General features: G+C 44.7%; 1 protein-coding gene and 3 long non-coding RNA genes across 8 annotated transcripts in view; 2 read left to right on the top strand and 2 right to left on the bottom strand.

The window, feature by feature from the left end:
• The window catches only part of LOC115310914, a 159543-nt gene that overhangs the window by 33806 nt on the left and 109416 nt on the right, over positions 1-16321 (bottom strand). The gene's annotated exons all lie outside the window — the stretch shown is intronic.
• On the top strand, positions 129-6544 carry LOC115331352. Its single transcript, XR_003920441.2, has 2 exons — positions 129-361; positions 6337-6544. It is a non-coding gene; the product is annotated as an uncharacterized LOC115331352 (long non-coding RNA).
• Positions 5145-15170, bottom strand: LOC115331351. 5 transcript variants are annotated; one of them, XR_003920440.3, is made up of 3 exons: positions 15077-15170; positions 8803-8965; positions 5145-5292 (listed from the first exon to the last, which is right to left on the bottom strand). It is a non-coding gene; the product is annotated as an uncharacterized LOC115331351 (long non-coding RNA). The 5 variants fall into 5 exon arrangements; XR_006078194.1 differs by lacking the exon at positions 15077-15170 and adding an exon at positions 11371-11899; XR_006078193.1 differs by lacking the exon at positions 15077-15170 and adding an exon at positions 11376-11899.
• Positions 13355-14508, top strand: LOC121837555. Its single transcript, XR_006078195.1, has 2 exons — positions 13355-13396; positions 13930-14508. It is a non-coding gene; the product is annotated as an uncharacterized LOC121837555 (long non-coding RNA).

Here is a 16321-nt window from a genome sequence, read left to right as displayed (position 1 = left end):
CCGTCCATAGAAATATAAAATAAAATTAAAAAAATAATTTTGTTAATTAAACAGGATCTATTAACTTTGCAAATACAAAACAAATTCGTTATGTTTACGTTCAAACGTGTTTCAATTTCTGCGGATCTGTTGTGTCATGGCGCTCACCAGTCCTGTGAACAAGGTGCAGGAGGTGCGAGATATTTTACTTTTTTGGCTTTTCTGCAAACATTATCAAAGGTGACATTCGAATTGGTTCGTCGAAAGATCGATAAGCGTATCAGGAATGGAATAAATGCAATAACTATACTCTACTAGACGAAACTTCCTTGCTCTTACCCAGCGGCCCAAGCACGCTGAACGTTACATCGAACCTGCGTTGGTGAGTTGAAACTCTTGTGTTGCTTTATACATAATAAAATCATAGTTGTACCGAGCGAATGGGTGTAATTTAATTTTTTTTTCTCTGCTGTTATGAAATTCCTGTGATGTTGCCGGTTGCTGCGTCGTTCTCATGCCGTGTATTTTTGACCGCTCGTATGTGTCGAAGTAAAGTAGTTAGTTGGGCGAGTTGGTAATGATTGAACATGGTTAAAATTGCGCACAAATAGAAAGGTACAGAGAAGAGGGAAGAGAGAAGAGACAAGCGCAAACTCACAACTCGATGTATTGATGGAAGAAAAAAGAACAGCCCTCGGTATCAGCTCGAGCCGAGGCCACACTCGCACGGGGGCACCCGAGCACGCGGAGGACGCACACCATCAACCACACTCGAACGACTGTAGAAAGGCTATTTCCTTGTCGGTTAAAGCCACAGAAGGATGGCTGACACAACGCTCGCCTAAGCGGAGTATACTAAAGGCTTCAAAAATTTCGCGAGTGTGTTTTTCGGTGAATCTGCAAATTATCGAGGTCTTTTGTAAAGAAGGTGTACACTTACACGCTTGACAATGCAGAGGTAGGTGACCCCCCACTGTTGAATTTAGAGAAAGATTGTGCTCCCTTAACCGGTCATTAATACACCGTCCCGTCTGTCCTACGTAGGATCTGCCACAGGAAAGGGGAATGCTATAAACCACTCTGGTTGAACAGGGCACGTAAGGGCGGACGTGTTTTGTGCGGCACCTGTGTTTTGTAATATTTTCTATTTTTGCTCGAACTCTAGAACAAATTTGACCCATTTTTTGGGGTGCTGACATCACTAAGGGGACTCCGTACCTATTGGCTACCTGTTTAAGATTATGGGATATTCTGTGTATATACGGAACCACCACCACTCTTTTTTTTGTCGATATCACGTGCAGCTTTTTCGCATCCTTTTACTTTTTTTATCAGAGTTCCAACCACTTCGGTTAGCACCTGCGCTGGAAAGCCAGACGCTGTAAGCCTCTCAATTTGAGCATTAAAACTGCTTTTGATGGTGTGGAGGCATGACTTCTTTAGGGCTGAAGTAAGGCAGGAAAGAGCTATGCCTCTCTTTACGACTTTTGAGTGCGAGGACGTATAGTGCAGTAAACCTTTTTTAGAACGGGGTGAAAATGACCAGCACAGGTGGTTTGTTTGCAAAGATAGAGAAAGGTCTAGAAATTGCAACACACCTTCCTTAGGAGTTTCACAGGTAAAAATGTGTCGAACCTGGGCTGCTGTTTTCGATTCGTGAAATAGTTACATTTGAAGTGTTATGCTTTTTTGACGAATGCATTATTTTGTAGCTAACACTTGGCAAAGTCAACGATCCCTACAAAAATTTAACTGTATAAATCGAACTCAAATTCCATCCTTTTCCCTAAAGCATTCAAGTGCAGAAGAAAACCATTTAGAATTTACTAAGCTTGGCGAATTCGCAAAACTGCAATTGCGGATCGAAGCTAGAACGTGCTTTTCAGGCAACGAGGTATTTATCGTTTTAGTGTCTGGGGCATGTAATGCGCAGACACTTAACTAGGGCATGCAATGCAAATGAAGCACATTGTAAGGACAAATCCCAACACAAAAAGATTTTTTTTCTTTTTCTTCGCTGAGCACTTTAGCCGGTTTTTGCTGATAAGGCCTGCAACATTGATTAGTATTCAAACTGCAACTCACAGGGGAAACACGTTTGTTTTTTTTACATGTGAAGTTACATATTTTTTCTGCTTTGATATAGTGAATGTTTGTTCAAGCTCTTTGGTTGTCTTGCGTGAATAAATAATGTGAAGCTGGACAGCATTTGACACCTTTACTTAAGTAGACAGTTCTGATGCTTAGAAAAAGTGTCGCACCAATAATATTAAATACTTTTGTATGGGTCACAATATAAGATTTTAAATGTGCCATTGTGAGTTTCAAAGCAAGAAGTTCCCTTTCATGAAAAATGCGTACAGTTCAACAAGTTTTTCACACAGTCTCTTAGCTTAAAACTCAATGAGAAGATGTCTTGCACTTCTTATCTATGTGACGGTCGTGCCCAAACCGGCTTTCTTGACAGGCGTGCCATGCATCGAGATGGGTGGTACATGTAATTTCAGGTGCTACCTTTTGTTTCTAGACCGTGGTTTTAGACATTCTTGTTGTGCTCACTGGCATGCGTGTTCTCGTGCTCTTCTGAGACACGCCGGTCGTCGTCCCAGCATCTGACACAAGGTGCCGTTTCGGTGGTTGCCTGATGAGAGTCTGCTACTGACATTCAAAGGTACTATTATAGTGAGGGTGTACAACATCGTAAGAGGCCTGTTTGATTTGCCTAAAGTGGCTGAACTAGTTCAGCAGTGCAGGAACTGGCGCATTCAATTCACCCTGAAGTTGCACAGTCCGCTGCACTGGCACATTCAATTCATCCCAGTTCTAAACGAGTTCAGACCCAGTTCCTTAAAAGCTTGCACCAGCTCCGGAGTCAGTTCAGCGTCTGTGCAGAAGCAGACAACAAGAGCAGAGAACACCCATCGCCCATCTCTGCTTGTGGTGCCATTTCTCGGAGCTCTTGCTCAAATGTCTGCAATGTTTAACAATAACGCCCAGTGAGAGGTTACATTTCCTTTCACTTATGAAAATAATGCACCCATGGTGGACACAGAATCAAGATCCTAACCTAGGGTAGGAATGTGCTCAATTATGATATTCTGAAAGCGTTTTACGCACCTGCTTGCACAGGTTTTGCTCCCTGTGGTAAGCGTTGAAAGATTGACTCGTGTAAATTGTTTCTTTTTGATGCTACGTGGTGCTTTGTTCATATTCTTCTTAAAAGACACAGGAAAACTATCACACTCTTGATAGCCCCCGCCTTGAGTAGCTCTTGGATGCAGACTGACGATCCCGATACATTGCAGAGGTCTGGGATTTAATACAAGAGCACTTGCATGCCCCATAGCTGAGCATAATACTGCATGCTTTTTTCCGCTGGTATTTGTGGACGCCCACTAGTGGGCCTGGGAAAAACGCAGAGAATCGGCATTGGCATGCTAGTTCCACGCCGATCTGTCTTGAGAATCAGAATAAATGCTTCAACTTGACACCAAAGTGACGGTTGATAACTGTTTTGGCCAAAACGCTCTCGTCAGGCCTTCGTCTTCGAAGTGACCGCTCCTGGCCGCGCACGGCCGCCAGGAACTCCAGACATGAAATCATCCTGATGCTGCACATCTATCCTAAATGCGAAATTCTAGAGACTTGGCCTGAATCTACTATTGCTAAATGAATGTGAAGGAATCTGGACAAACGCATTTCATACATAAAACTTTTTAGTAGACTGGAGTAAGGAAACATCCACAGAAAAGACTTCGTTTTTATACATTAAAACTAAGGAAATGCCGAATGGTCTCATCAAACTGCGAATAATTACATGTAGCAGACAACGTGGTGCGGTGAAACAAGAGCTAACAGATGCATACGGACACCCTGTGCTTCCGCTCCGAAAGCGGATCACAGCGCCAGTCCTAACGTGGCGGCTGCACTGGTTTTGCGCCCTCTTGGTTAACAATGTTAATTTTGGGCAGACGCGTTTTGTCAGGCATCATACGCAGTCTTTACCGTTCTATAACTATGTGGTTCAAGGGGGATGACGTTTTTCTAGCGGCACAATGATAAATAAAGAGTTTGAGCAAAGGGGGTAATGCTTAAAATGGCACAAAATGAGGAGCACAAGCATAAATTACCATTCGTATTTCGCCACGAATTATACCCTCCTCACGTAGCGCCATTCGGCAACAAATGTATTTCTATAAGCATCTGCATTCCAGAATACTTTTTCGCCCGTTTTGCAGAAGTATCTCGGGGATATCCCGTTACATAAAAGGCAAATTTATCTCGGTATCTGTATTTTGGGCCTTAAAATGGAAGTATCACAGTATTTGTATTCCCCAAATACTTCTTGTAGTATCTCTGCCCCAGCCCTGTCACATGCACACCTACATAATAGCTGCAGTTAATTTTTGCAATTTTGCTGCAAGGTTTTATTGTCAGATCAACATGTACCATATCCCAGATGTTTAATTTCTTAATACCCCGCTCATTAGGTAAGTCTTCCCCTAGTACGAAAGTGTGTTGCAGGAAAGCAAACCTGCAACACCTGTTTACAGTACGAGTGTCTTCTCCACAGTCCACCAAAGCCTATCGAGAAGTACACTCACCAAAGCTAGTGTGGCCACCTCAACAAACTTAAAATAATGAGGACTATTAGGGAACTTAAGTGTACTGTCCCTGTTCGATACGAAGGTAAAATCAAATAGTGTGTTGGTCCAATCAATAGTCTGTATTTTTGAGAACAGGCACCATCCTACTATAATGATCCAGCAAGGTACCAAGCTCTGAGCAATTCTCAAATAGCGAGCAAAAGTCGAGCTTTTCAGGCAGTGTTGGCACAAATTCATCGTAGTATTTTGGTTGATTTTAGCAGCATATAGCAGGTTGAGGCCTTTGGTGCAGCAGTCGCATCAGTGCGCCTTCCAAGAAGTATGAAGTTTAATATGCTAACTGTTTCAATTGTCAGTCCCTTTGACACATTTGCTTTGCTTCAATGTAACCTGTTCAGCAGCATTATCTTGAACGAATGTTGCTGCCGGTGTTTTTGCAACAAGAATAGCATGAATGAAATGGATGCAAAAAGTTTATTTCAACAAAATAAGACCTACCACAAGCACAAAATAAGAAATGAACTAAATGCAAACTAAAAAGAAAAAGGAACATTAACCAAAAAAAAAAAAAGAAGCTTGTTGATCCATGAGCACGAGTGCCTATCTTGTAGAAGTAAGTTGTTTTCACAACTTCCTAACAGAAGACATTTCTCTATCCACCACCTGAGAGCATGCACTCTCTAGCAGTCTGGCTCCTCCAAAAGACCTAAATTAAAGAAAAGAAAGACATTAAAAGCACCATACACTAAAGCATAAAAATTAGAATTACTAAGCTGTTTTTGTCTTGTCCCCCATAGGAATAAGCAGCTGCACATAGTACTTTTCTTATGCTGAATATAAGTAAAAAAAAGAGGGTATTTGAAATGGAGGGGGCACACTGTTGCAGATGAAAAGGTGTGACCTGATAACCAGTTGCAAATTATTTCATTAAACTTGTGTCCCAACATTTTACTGCGGTGTTGTCAGGAATCAGCTGACGCTGACAAGGTTTGACCAGAGAAAAATTGGTGACTCCCTCGCCGAAGGGAGGAGGCAGTGGATGATGCTTTTAGTTTTTGTTAATGTTTTAGGCTAGGAGGTGGAAGCTGCCACCCATTATAAAGGGTACAGCTGTTATTATCCATCTATTAGTCTCGAGAGCAAGTTTTTTTTACAACAATTGTTACTGAAATTGTTGGCAACGATGAGTGTTTGAACACAATTGTAATAATAATTTGCAACTTATTGCAGGGTCACATGCCTTTTCAAATATATCAGTCAGTTTTTGTCATATCACTCTAACAATGAAAAGTAAGAAATATGCAGGTGGAAACAAAACAAAGGTAAAGAATAACAAGAATAAACATAACAAGGGTAAATCATACCTGCCGAGTTACCCGTATTACCCGGGAGACTCCCGAATTTTGACCAATTTGTACGATTGCCAGAAAAATCTCCCAAGAAACTCAAATCCCCCCCCTTCCCTCCTCGCACTTAAATAAGCAGTTTTTGCCGTCGTAACAAACGGCTGCTATGATAGCGAGGCACAGCAGTCCTTCGCTAGCATGAGCAGTGCACTATAAATATAATGAAGTTGTCTTCATTTACATTTGTTATCAATATCTTTTTAAAGAACCTTTACCCCCCCCCCCCCCCCTCCTAGAAATTCTCCCGGATTTGGTTTTTCCGAACTTGGCGGGTATGGTAAATAAAGTTCAAGGTCTTGAAACAGTAATTTAGGATAACCTCTGCCTATTCTTCTGCATTCCAGTGACAATACACCCTCGACTGCATGCAAACTGTATGCCACAATTAGGTTTTCTGCCTAGACACTCCTCGTGAAAGAGGGATGGGCAACCTGCACATTGAATAATGCCAACAGCACCGGCACAAAGCAGAGGCTGCCTGCACAAGCAATGAACAGCATAAGCGAAGTCTTTTGGTCGTACTTGAGAAACAATAAAATTTATTATGAGAAAGTCTTTCGTCATTCCCTTTAGAATGCAGTTTAGTAAATGGGTCCTCATTGACTGTTGTCAGAAGCTTACAGGGGTAAGGTCTTTGCCGGATTCTATGTATTGCATGTTAGCTATTGTGAATAAGCCACAATCCAGAGTGCCGCCTTGACTTTGTGAGCCGCCTCGGTGGCTCCGAGGCGAGACCGCTGGCCTACGGATCCCCATGTGGCGGGTTCGAATCCTGGCTGAGGTGCCCGCAATCTGACGGAGGCTTATTGCGGAGGAGGCGCCGTGTAACCGAGCTTTCGGTTGCACGTCCAAGAGATCCCCAGGTGGTCGAAATTAATCCTTAGTCCTCCGCTGGGGCGTGCCAGATGCCCGTCATTGGTTTGGCACGTAAAACCCCCAAATTTGACTTTGACTTGGCCTTGACTTTGTGCAGGTTTTATAAAAACATTTATAGTGGCCAATTGTAACTTCAGAATGCTGCACAGTTGCTTGACAAAATCAGGAGGAACATCTTCAATTTAACCATACGCAAAGACAGAGTTTGGAGGTGTCCCAATGTTTGATACTGAGAGCCAATGCAGTGACATAATCGCTCAGGTCGTTTTGGAGCAGCTCTTGGAGCAGCCAAAAGAACTTTTGGAGCACAAGCGCACATTCCATTTTCATTCATAGCACTGCAAATGTTACATTAAGATTCATGTGTTGACCTGTCCAACTAGGCAGAGTCTACTTTGCCTTCTCACTTATGTGCAACCTTTTGTTATCATTGATTGCACAGCAGGATTGATTTCCTCAAGTACAAAACTAGCAGTTTACTTGCGTGCAGACGCACCAGACACGGTGACAAGATGACAGATGAAGGACAGCATGAATTGTGGTGAATTGTAAATTTAGGTACGCAAACCCACTGAAATAATGCTAGAATACAATAATTTTGAGTGCCTAAATTTGTTTCCTTCAAGTTCTACAGGTTGTAATAAAACTGCAGTTCTTAATACAGAAAAAAAAGCACTTGTCATTTGATTATGAAGCATCAATTATATTTTTATACCTAGAACTGTCATAACAAAAAAAAAAAATGACAGCATCTCCACGGGGTGAATGATGTTGGTTGGGGTGAAGTTCTCGGTGGTGCTAATGATACTGATTTTGTTCATAGGTAGTGCTGATGGTGCCGATTTTTTTTTATTGCTCATAGGTAGTGCCGAGCTCTGGGTTGCGTTGGTATGGAACGTGGTTATATATGCATTTGAGCATTTGACAGCAGCGTTTGACAGTCTATAAACGTTGAGCCAATTGATGCAAAGTTTAACGCAATTATATACGCATTTGACTGCAGCGCTCTCTCCTGTATAGACGTTGAGCGGCTACATGCAACGTTTCATCCATGACATCCCCAGCTCGAGTTACTACCACATCTCAGAGCCCCCTACTCGTCCCGCAGTCGTGGCCGAGTGGTTAAGGTGATGGACTAGAAATCCATTGGGGTCTCCCCGCACAGTTTTGAATCCTGTCGACTGCGCAAACATTTTTGCTTTTTTTAAGAAGACAGATGGGATGGCAATCGATGTGAGCACAGACGCCGGACAAAGGCTAGACCCTAAGGTGCTTGGCCCCTAAAACTGGCCTGTAAATGATAAATATGCCTTCTTATAAACAACTCCACCGAACTTGTTAAGGTTCTTCTCAAGCTTGCATTCTCTACTTCTGGTAATTTAACCGCTAATTCACTCACACCTAGATAAGAGTGACAACTAAACAAAAAAGTTGGCATAAAACATTAACTTAAAGAAGAGTCCACATAAATACATTTGCAATACTGAAGTATCCTTGCTAAATATAGAATTGGGAAAAGATACCTCCACAATACTGCAGTCAGTCTATCATACATACAAGCCGAATTTTATTCAAAAATCGTCCAGTCCAGCTCTGGAGGTATGCTTTCCCCTTAGCACACAGGTGCGCTGCAGCGAAGCAAGACACAAAATCGCGATGCCTACTCCGCGGTTGTCGCTTCACTGCAGTACACCAGTGAGCGGTGAGAAGCGCACTCAATCGAAACTAGCCCGCCAGAACAGAACGCAAAAATTATTGCGGAACTTCAGAGTGTTAGAAATAGTCTCAAATAAAATATATTCTAGAAAATAAATGAGGTCTTGACAACTAAGCTTTTGTCAATTAAAAAAACACTGGGTTTAATATAGTCAAAAGTACAAATTTAGGCCATAGTTCCCAAATTTACAAATTTGGTAACTACGGTGGTTACATACCACCATCGCACAATGCTCTTGCTCAGAGTCCCGCTGGTAGACTGCTGTATAGTTCTTCTCTCGCGGTGCTTGGTCTCGCCTGGCTGGCAGATGTCGCATCCGGTCCGACGCCAGCCAGTTGCAACTTGCATCTTCATGGCGCTGGAATCCACGTTTGAGACCCCTGATGCCGAGGAGTCAGTGTTAACACAGAGCCTCACAACATTCGTGCCCTCTTAGCTTCGTAGGCGACTTCAGGGATGCGCCCGGCAAAATAGAAGAAAAAGGGCAAAACACAATGGCACTCGCTTACACGAGTAATGTCTGTGTTTGATGCGAAATCAGACCGAGTTAGTATGTTATATGACGTAATATTCTAAAGATCTGCAAACTCGCACAATCCTATCGTTCCGGCCAAATTGCGAGTTGTTTAAATTAAGTTTTGGCGCAATGCTGGCCCGAGTTCCTCTTTGGCACAAGTATCACATCACTGCCAATGGTCTGGAACTTTGTACGCAATAGCTGAATGAAAGCATCTCTCACCTGTTTGAATTTTAGTCCCTCAGCTAGCAGAACAGCTTGAAAACCACCCCAATGTGGAAATGTTTTACATGTTAAGTACCGCACAATATTCATAACACTATCAGACAGAGAACTGTTGGATCTTACCATGCCAGTTCTTTTTCAGTAAGTGAATAACTTCTGTAGAGAGGAATTAACTCTGCCCCTATCATACTAAGGTAAAGTGCCTTGTTGTGGAACATTCCATAAAGTGCATGATTTCTTATAACTGTCACATTTCGTGGTCTGCCTCCTGCACTTGATCAAACTAATGCAGTTTTTTCGGAAAAAGTTGCCCCACCGATTGTTGTCTATTAGCTGCTGCTGAGATACATCCTCTCAAGCTGCACAGGGTGCAACTGACTACGACAAGAGCTGCACCTGGCTGCTAGGGAAGGTTGTAAGACTGCTAAGGAACGCCTGAATATCGATCAGTTTTTCATTTAGCTCTCGTTCACTGCATTGGGCCAAGGAGTTAGCTGTTGGTTTGACTAGATGGAGTACTTAAATTCATCAGATTGAACTAGTGAACATGTCTTTGAGCTTTTTTTTTTTTTTCTTTTTTTTTTTTAAATACATGCAACTCTTTTTGGGTCTAGTCTTCAAATGCTGCTAGATAGGTTGGATAGTTGCTAAACTTGGCCTGCAGGAAAATGGTTCTGCAGCAGGGCTGTGACGGGATGCTTGCCTCCAGTGGCCCTGCTCTTTGTCGCACATGCTGGGCTGTCCTCCCCCAAGCCAGAAAATGGATTATCAGACACATACAAAGAAAAGAGGCACCCTATGCAAGGTCTCCTCCATCCCAAGCAATGGTGGGGGATGCAATAGTGGCAGTATGGTTTAGTGCCTTACACAGCCTGCGAGACCCTCGCTTTGTGCTCTTGTACTTCACCCACGCTGCTTCCCTCCTCCCACCGTTGCTTTGGAAAGGGCACACTGCCTTGGTTTCTGTCACTTCAAAAGCCACTTAGTAAAGGCCAGCCTCTACAGAAGCTGTGCTCCCCGAGGAAGTGACTTTTAGGCACTTCTCTACACTAGCTTTCCCACCCGAAGCATTACCAGTGGCATGGGGCTGCTTGCTCCCATGCCTTTACAGGAGCTGTGCTCCCCAAGGAAGAGGCTTTCGGGCACTCCTCTACACTAGCTTCATGCTCACCATTCTCTGCAAAAGCTGTGACTTCCAAGAAAGTGGTTTTAGGCATTCTGCACTAGCTTTTCTACCCGAAACATCGGCAGTGACAAGGGCTGCTTGCTCGCAGGCCTTTACAGAAGCTGTGCTTCCCAAGGAAGTGACTTTTGGGCACTTCTCTGCACTAGCTTCACACTCACCGTCCCCTCCAAAAGCTGTGCTTCCTAAGGAAGTGGTTTTCGGGCACTCCTCTGTGCTATACTCCATTTCACCTTCAGCCCGAGCGCAGTGGACGCCATAGGAGCCATCCCAGCCAATCAAGCGTTGAGAGGGTGGCATGTGACCTTGAGCTTCAGGTGTCGCTCTGCCCAACAGGCAGGTCACGCGATTTTCTCCTGGCGCTGGATCGGCTGGAATGGCTTGTGGCGTCCACTGCGCTCGGACCGAAGGTGGAACGGAGTATAGCTTTTCCACTCAAGGAAGCTGTGCTCCTTGAAGATGTGGCTTTCAGGCACTCCTCTGCACTAGCAAGAGGCATGCTTTCCCAGGTTTGCCCTACCTGACTATCCTTGCTGTGGACTCAAACACCACCAACCAGCCTGAACCCAGCACCATGGCTCTACTTCACTGGCACATCAGAAGGCTTGCCTCATCTGTGCCTCCGCTCAGCCTTTCCAGATGTGACAACTGGTTGGCCTCTGTCCAAAACGAGCTCAGAGGCCATGCAGGCACCTGGTACAGGAGAGCCTGCAGATTTTGACATCTCTGCCCTGACATCTCTGCACCTGATCAGCAGCTGCTTCACAAGGTGCACAGGTACTCTCAGGGGAGGAAGCAGCAGAAGCAAGTGGCAGAGGTGGTGCGGAAGCAGCAGGAGAGCAAGGTGGAGGAAACTCAACCTCACAGAGCATGGCTGGTGGAACACTTTTGATGGTCCAGCCAGCGCTTGAGGAAGCCTTCATTGTTGTCCCCTAGTACTCCTAGTACTCCATGAACTTGGCAAGAACCTGCCCAGATAGCTGAGAGTGCCCAACTATTAACCTCTACACCAGAGCACCAAACCTGACTGTCAGCCTAACTTAATTGTCTGAGTTAGTGTCCATTTAAAATTTTAAGCAGTGTTTCATAAAGTAAAGCATATCTAAAAACTACTTGAAGTAAAGTTAGAGTAATTATGTACATCAAGGTGAGTAGTAAGTATAAAGGGCGTAATGCAGTTGAAGTAAAGTACAATAAATGCAGTCTTTTTTTTTAAAAATAAAGTAAACTGATGGTCCTCTTCATTCCCACTCTGAGTGTCTTTCAAATCATGGTATGCACACGTACTCAAGTGTGTAATATGGGAATTATTTGCGGTACTAGCGGCAAATATCAGACATGGCCAAGAGGTCACCCAGTACTTTTTTTCTCTCCCCGATGAGCTATACATGGCTTGCATTTTCATTACATCAGCAGTCATTACTCCGTACCATGCTCCTGTGCTCGTACCTTCTGCAGCATAAATTTCACACCTTCAAACTCTTACTTCTTGGGCAGAACAAGTAGGAATGACATTGCGTACAAAGCATGTATTAACATAAAGTTATACGCCACTTATAACTGCCAGTCCTCTGAGAGGAATGGCCAGAAGAGGTTTCGAAAGAAATCAACACTTTTGCATGATAACAGCCTACCACTTTGTTGTTAGGTTGGTGCATGTAGGTACTATATGGAAAGCCAAGGACATCGGCACATGGGTTTTGAAAGAGCCTAGATTTTCCTGAGCCCTCACGAAACAAACCAGTGCTCAGATCAATGCATTTGTTTCTGTGCGTTTCCCAGAGCTGTACGAAACATCCGAGACGAAGTATGGTTAAGAGAGTTCAAAGGAACCATTTTCCAGCTCCAGTAACAATATGACATGCAGATGCACACATTCCATGCGCAGTTAATTCCAGTGGAACCAATGATATCGAAATCCGAGTTGAAAAATGGTTCTCTAAAACTCTGTTGTCTTCTAAGAACGATGAAAAAGACATTGTTCTCAAAGACAATATGGAGCAATGCATCGTCTGCTTACGCACCTCGCTAGGTAAGAATGTACCTCGCAGTATTTCTCCAGAGTTAACCTAGCACCGTTTAGCAATGCAAATTAAGTAAGACCAGGTTTGGAGAATGTACTTGAGGTAGGGAGTTGTAGCTTCCTTGCAAAGTACTAAAAACAAATACTTCAAGTTAAGTTCTTGTGAACACTGAGTATAAGGGTGATTGTAATTTTCATACACCCTCAAAAAGAAAATTTTTGAAACAAATTTTTTTAGGTTTACGTGCTAAACGCAACGGAGGGCACAGGAATATTTAGACCACCGGGGGGATTTTTTGTTGAGCAACTGAAAGCTCACATGACCACGGTGCCTTTTCTGCAATAAGCCTCCTTCACATTGCAAACACCTCAGTCAACATTTTTTTCTTAAGTACATTGCAAGTGAATATGCACAGACGGCTACTTGTACGGCTACTACTGTAGCCATCCTTGCGATCGATGTCTCTATATTTGTGCTCGTCGGCACAGACGCCATACCTTGTTGCCCATCTGGCTTGGGTGGATGCCGTCACAATAGTGGGCGCTATTAGGGTGATGGTGTTTTTCTTGTTGCTCGCCAGAGGACACCATCATTTATAAAGTGCTTATATAAGAACCGGTGCGGCGCATGGAAATAAAAGGGCTTTTTCTTTTTGGTTGTGGTCACGAGCTGGGCTGCTGTTACTTAGCTGTCGTCCCTTCCAAACATGGTGTCAGAAGCTGGCTAACACCGTCACTATGGCAGAAGGTGACCTCCGTATCCAAGTGGTTTGCGTCGGAGCGTCGGGAATTTATCCTTCAGCACCATTCACTTTCACCAACCCGGCGGAATGGCCGACTTGGATTGCAACGAGGACAGTCAGGTATGGATCAGAGTTCTTTGCAAACAAGTCTTTCATGGTATGCACCATGCGCTCTACTTCACCGTTAATCTGGGGGTATCACGGGCTGCTGTCTCTTCGACATCGTCCATTCCGAATGTTCCAGCTAAAAGGATGTGACTATGTTCTGATTGTAGACTACTACTCAAGGTTTCCTGAGGTCATCTCTCTCGGATCTACATCTGCGCAAGCAGCCATCTCAGCTGTCAAGAGTTGCATGGCTTGCTATTGAATCCCGAACGTCGTGTGGACAGATATTGGACCGCAGTTCGCATCTCGTCAGAGTTTGCAGACTTTGCTCAGGCACAGATTTCGCCACGAGACTAGGAGCCAGCGATAACCCTAGAATAACGGCGAAGTAGAACGCATGGTGCGTATCGTGAAGAACTTGTTTGCAAAGAGCACCGATCAAAACCTGGCTCTTCTATCGTACCGAGACACACCCGGTGTCAATGGTGTTTCTCCTGCCCAGTTGTTAATGGGAAGAAAACTAACTTGACTTCGTGGTCTACCAGAACGACTTCAGCCATCACTGCCAAGCCATCAGAACTTCAAGGCAAGAGATGCCGCAAACACGTCACAACAGGCAAAGAACCACAGTCGCCGGCATACTTCAAGTCTTCCGATCCCCTTGAAGTTAGGGGGAGGACGTGTGGGTTAAGGACGTCAATTGCCGAGGCAGTATCCTCAGCCCCGCTCAGTGACCACAGTCATATGCGGTGGAAACGCCCAGGGGAACTCTGCAGTGAAACCTTTGGCATCTAATCCCCTTCTCAAAAGGCCAGTCAACGGAGGAACTGCCAGCCAGTGAACGAAATCAAGGACCAAGTTTACAGCAGTCTACGCCTGGTGAGGGTCAACCAGCATCATCACCAGAGCCTTAGCAAGAAGGGCTTCGGCTGAGACGCACACGTTGCGGTCGTGTGTTTGGACCGCCAAGGCGACTGACTTATAGATCCTAAGGGGAGATGTAGTGGGCACTACTGAGGTGATGTTATCTTATTGCTCGCCAGAGGACACCATCATTTATAGAGCGCTTATATAAGGAGCGGCACGTGGAAATAAAAAGGACTTTCTTTTTTTTTTTGTTGTGGCCACGAGCTGGGCTGCTGTCACTTGGCTGCCGTCCGTTCCGAGCAGTCGCGACCGATCCACTGCTGCTACTCGTTGGCCAAGCCGCCGAGAAACTCGAACCCCTCTTTGCTACAAAACTCGCGCTGCAGGGAGCTTAGCTCCCGGTAGTAATCATTCATAACCTGCATCTCGGCAGCGTGACTACGCTGTCGTTTTTAATGACCAGACAAATGCACAGGCTAGCACTAACGCTGGTGTTGTTACTGCCGACGTGCACGATGGCAACGTCAAAAACGGCAAGCCTGTCAGACCGTGAAACAAGTTCTCAATCTTAATCCCACTAGATGCGGCGACCTCAGTAGCCCTCCGGTCAATCGACGAGAAGTACCGGCTACCAAAACACGACGCACGTTGGGAGTGCGACCACGCTCGTTTACAACCCGATACAAAATCCAAATTAACGCGATCAAAGCGCAAAATACAGACAATGGCAGTAAATACTAATGAATATGGTTAAACAAATAAGTAATCAGGCAAATGACAAATGGAACGCTTCAAATGAGTGCAAAAAGTTTGCGTGAAACCGACCCAGAACTTGACCAGTCGCAGACTCGGGAAGGGCAGTGACAGCGGCGACAGCCACACCACACGAGGCTGCGACACCAGAAGTGATGTCACCCTCAACTACCGGTGTCGAAGGAGCCATGCCCAGACCGCCCAGACAGGGCAAGCCTGTGGGGCAAGCTACTTTGACACCGGAAGTGACGTTTTACTACTTCCGGTGTCGAAGGAGCCGTCCCCGTGTGGACATGGCTCGAGCGACGGCCGTCGGAGCAGACACTCCCATACAAAAGGCAAACCCAAACTCCTCTGCGTAAAAACGGAACTACGTGGATGCGAGTTGCAAAACCTCTTCGTGGTCTGGAAACACTGTACGGGCGGCCGACTTGAGTTTCGGTTTCTCCGCATTTCCTTTTAGGGCATGGACGCTCCGCCACTGAGTGCGATTCGGAAATTTTATTGTTTTCTGACTTCCGACCGATCACTCAACGTGGCCGAAGAGCTAGGCCGTCATGCGCTTCATCTCTGAGGACACTCTTTTTTCGATGCGAACACCGATGAAATCGTACTGTTTAGCGGTAGACTGCCTACCGTGTTACATGCGACTCATTTTTTTTTTTTTTTTATTGACAAAAGTGTTTTATTATTATTTTTTTTTAGAAAGCTCTGTGTTTCAATGGAAACTGTGCCCTGGGAAATATTTTTCAGACGTTGCAAGAGCTAAATTGGTTTCAGATAGGAAAAATTGGGTTGTGTGTGTGTTTATACAGCCTAGATATATACTTGGTCTGCCTCACAGGGACGACGAGTCTCCCAGCTGTAGATGAGCAATTTAGCCAGTGCAGTACAATCGCTAGCCTGGGGTCTTGAACGTGCACCACGCAGTAGTGATACACGACCGCACGCCGGTACGATGCTCATCCAAAAGATAGCACTTACCTCAAGCACAGTTGACGGATGTTTCGCTATTATTGAAGATTTGTTCAACCCTGGCAGGATAACTGCATTGACCTTCTCAAGACTAAACAACTTTTTTTTCACCTCGGCTGCGAAAAAAAAAAAAAAAAAACGATGTAAAAAAATGAGTGTGAAATGAGGTTGGCACCACCCGTGTTGTTCCACTCGACGTCCGCCACGTAAGTTTTCGCCGCCGCGGCCGTCGAATTTTTAGCCACTGCGATAGCAAAATCTCTTCTCCATGAATGGTGAGCAAACAGACACGTAGTCTGTGTCTGTTATGTTTTCTATTCAAGAATATTTCAACAACAAACT

The sequence above is a fragment of the Ixodes scapularis genome, unplaced genomic scaffold (assembly GCF_016920785.2).
Source record: "Ixodes scapularis isolate PalLabHiFi unplaced genomic scaffold, ASM1692078v2 PGA_scaffold4__175_contigs__length_147842914, whole genome shotgun sequence".
Taxonomy (NCBI): Eukaryota; Metazoa; Arthropoda; class Arachnida; order Ixodida; family Ixodidae; genus Ixodes; species Ixodes scapularis.
This window is presented reverse-complemented; position numbering and strand designations above follow the sequence as displayed.